This window comes from Abramis brama, assembly GCF_963993115.1.
Source record: "Abramis brama genome assembly, chromosome: 8".
NCBI classification, from domain to species: Eukaryota; Metazoa; Chordata; class Actinopteri; order Cypriniformes; family Leuciscidae; genus Abramis; species Abramis brama.
In genome coordinates, this window is record NC_139970.1 from 37828194 (window position 1) to 37832687 (window position 4494).

The following is a 4494-nucleotide window of genomic DNA, read 5'->3' on the forward strand; positions in this document are numbered from 1 at the left end:
TTCAAAATAGTTAGCAATACAAGCAAAGAAAAAATCATCAATCATTATGAACGTCATTCTCATTAAACTGATTTTATTGGGAATGATTGTGTTCCTTTTTTGAAAGAAAACATGAATATATTGTTATCCTTTGTAAATGAATCTGAGGTTTAAAGCCATAGTGCATAAATTGTGTGAAGTATACTATAATTCCCTTTTCAATTCTATTTTTGTAAGTCACCTTTGCAAATCACATCAGTAAGTGCTTTCTCACAGAGACATCACTGACCTGGATCATTTCCTTTCTCTCATCATAATAGCACATGAAAAAGTCCCTTGAGCAAAACAGAAGGAATGCTGTGTATATCCATGAAGAGAAAGTGTCATTTAGATTCAGACCATGACACAATGCTCAAACTTTCCACATGCTCTGTACTATACTCTATACTTATTGCACTCTGCAGAATGACAATAACGTAGAATCTAATCTAATCTAATATCATTGTTTACATGAATCATTGAAAAGGTTGCATTCTACAAACTCATGCGTTTATTGACATTAACCATAATCTCCGGCTCTGTAAGCACAGACTGTATGTTTTCTAATAAGCATTATTCTGTTGATCCATCAGATGCTCACATCATGAGTCATGAAGCTTGTGCTTTTACGTAAAACACATGGTTTCAAACCGTGTGTTTGACTCTGTAAACAAGCTGTATTTATCAAAATATAATGACATTCAACAACTACATGTGAAGCATTCCTGACCCATCCAGCTCTTGTTTCTAAAGGTGAAGACAGTGGTTTTGTTTAAATATTATTCAGTCCCGGAGGGGGGTTATTTTCCCTCCTTTTTTTGTTTAAGGGCTTATGTGACATTTTCTTTAGCTGAAACGACACGTCGGTTGTGAAGTGACCTGAACTGCCTCCCTGCTGCTGTTGTTATTTCCACCTCTGACTCTCTCAAAGCACTTAGTCTGCAAAAGCGTGAATGTCAAGGGACATAAAATATCTGTGCCAGCTTCAGGCTACTGGGCATTTCAGAATCAAGTGTGAGAGGGCATATAAGAGAGCTGTAGGGACAAGTCACACTTTTTTTTTCTTTGTAAAATTTATATAGTAAAACAATTACAAAGCAAAAAATAATTCATGACATAATTACAATAATAGATAAAGGGTAATATGTAACATGTAAAATGTACCAAAAATGTCAAACCATTCTTTTGGACAACATATACAGCAATTCATTAAATATAAGTCTTGCTAACTGAAAAAAATAATAATAAAAAATATAACTTTTCACATAAATTATTATGCTGATAATAAAATTTGTTAACAAACAGGTAAAATGTACCCAAAAATCTCAAACAATTATTTTGGACAACAGATAAAGCAATTTGTTAAAGGAACACTCCACCGTTTTTTGAAATAGGGCTTATTCACCTTCTTTCCCACATTTAGATAGGTGGGCAAATGCATTTTTGTCTCAGTGCATGCATTGTTTTAGTTTGACAGGGTCGGCACTAGCTTAGCTTAGCATAATGAATGGAATCCTTTGTTGCCAGCTAGCATGTCCTGAGTAAAAGTGATATAAAAAATGAAAAAAACACACCTAATTACTTCTTGTGGCCTGCGTATTCACAACAAGTACAAATAGCGATGCAGATTAACACTAGGCAATTTCCTATGCAGATATTGACTTGGGACTATATTAGGGGGAAGCACAGGCGAAGCACTGCTACTTGGGCGCAGAGATATCACGCCCAAGTAGCAGTGCTTCGCCCGTGCTTCCCCCTAATATAGTCCTCAATATATAAGTCAATATCTACCTAGGAAATCGTCTAGTGTTAATCTGCATCGCTATTTGTACTCGTTGTGAATACGCAGTAATTAGGTGTTTTTTTTGTTTGTTTTTTTATATTACTTTTACTCAGGACATGCTAGCTGGCAACAAAGGATTCCATTCATTATGCTAAGCTAAGCTAGCGCCGACCCTGTCAAACTAAAACAATGCATGCACTGAGACAAAAATGCATTTGCCCACCTATCTAAATGTAGGAAAGAAGGTGAATAAGCCCTACTTCAAAAAACGGTGGAGTGTTCCTTTAACGTCATTTATATGGTTAGATTTTATTTGTTAAAAAATAATAATAATAATAATTATCAGCAAAATAGTTTGAGACATGATTTATTTATTTTTATTTTTTGGTTAACATTTTCAATTAACCAATTTTTACTGAAATTATTATAATGGTAATAGCATTTGTTAACAGATACAAAAATACACACACACAAAAAATCTCAAACCATTAGTTTGGACAACAGATAAACCTCAAATTATTATGCTGATAATAACATTTGATTTGTTAAAGGTATAGTTCACCCAAAAAGGAAAATTCTGTCATCATTTACTCACCCTCAAGTTATCCCAAAACCTGTATGAATTTCTTTCTTCTTCTAAACACAAAAGAAGATATTTTGAAGAATGTCAGTAACCAAACAGTTGACCGAACATTGACTTCCATAGTATGTGGAAAAAACCATGGAACTCAACTTGAGGATGAGTAAATGATGTAAACTATTCCTTTAACAGATAGGTACAAATATACCAAAAAAACCTCAAACCATCATTTGTACAACAGATAAAGCAATTTATCAACTATTTACATGGTTATATGGTCTTGCTTCCATTGGGGAAAAAAAAATATGTTATTTTCCCAGTTCATTTTCAATTAACTTTTCACTCAAATTAATAAGCTGATAAAATTTGTAAATAATGTTTTTTGTGTGTTAAATTAGAAAATAATGCAAACAGAAGCATTTTCACTAGTGGTCTCAGTTTGATAGTATTGTAAACTTTTCATTATTTAAAGTGAGTTAAAAACCAATGTGAGGTCAAGTGTTTCCCCTCTATTTCCATTCACATGAACTGAATCTGAAAGACAACACTGCCATCTACTGGTACTTCAAACAATTCATTGACTCTACTTTACACATCTCATTCAAAATAAGAGCAGAAACAAAGTACACAATTCATTTAAACAATTTAAATATTAAAATGACAGTATTCAATACATGACAGACCACATAACTTATCTTATATAGCTGTATATTACTGCCATGAACATTAACCTATTTTAACACACTCATCTCTTACTCATAACAGAATACATCCTGATTGTAACAATAAAACATTAACCTGCGTTAAAACAAAATGTATTGCAAAAGTATAATGCAAATCAACTTTGTATTGTTACTAAAGTTTTAAAATAAAATAAAATAAAATGTAAATTGGTGAAACGGTAAACGGTAATAAATGTTTTCTCTCTTGAACACACAGAAACATAATTTTCATGAAAATAAATCTTTCAGAAAGCTCAGCCGTTTAATAAGACGTTTTGCTTTCAAACATCTTTAAGACAGAAGTTTAATTCATCAATTGAAAAGATGTATTCAAGTAATTGTCTTTAATGTAATTTAAATAACTCAGTAAGTCAAATGAGTGTCCTGTCATTGACCCTGAGGCAGCCTCACTTTGAGTCATATTATGTTTAATGTGTGCTACTCTAAAGTCTCTTTATTCTATCCAGAGCCATCAGAAGCAGCAGCTCACAGCATCTGAAAGATTAATGCTCCTGCTTAACTTACCATACAAGTTACATCATATTTAATGTTCCTTAAGTGCTGTTGAATGTGAACTGCAGGGTAAACAAACAGCATAATGTAGGTTCCTTTAATGTATCTACATAAAGAGCTGATCTGATACATTTTATCATTGCATAAAGTGAGAAATATACTTGAATCCAATGTAGAGCAAAAACAAATATTAAATATACTTTCATCGCATATACACTGAGCAATCAAAAGAAAAACAAGAAAATTATAATACCATTCAAAAGTGGCCAGTATTTTTTTTTTTTTTTTAAAGTAATGCTTTTATTCTGCAAGGAAAGTTGATCAAATATGACAGTAAAGAAATTTAAAATAAAATAAAATAAAATAAAATAAAATAAAATAAAATAAAATAAAATAAAATAAAATAAAATAAAATAAAATAAAATAAAATAAAATAAAATAAAATAAAATAAAATAAAATAAAATAAAATAAAATAAAATAAAATAGAGTTCTTTTGAAGTTGCTGTTCATTAATCCTGAAAAAAATTATCAACATCAGCACAACTGTTTTCAACATTGATATTACTAAGAAATGTTTCTTGAGCACTAAATCATCATATTAGAATGATTTCTGAAGGATCATGTGTTACTGAAGACTAGAGTAATGATGCTGAAAATGTTAATATATATTAAAAAGGAATACAGTAAGTACAGTACTTGTAATAATATTTCACAATATTATGTTTCACTGTATTTTTGATCAAATAAATGAAGCCTTCGGATAGACTTCTTTCAAAAACCTTTGTAAATATCTTACCAGCCCAAAACTTTTGAACGGTGGTGTATTTTGATTTACAGAAATAGAACCCATGCGCATGTGTATTACATTTTCACAAAT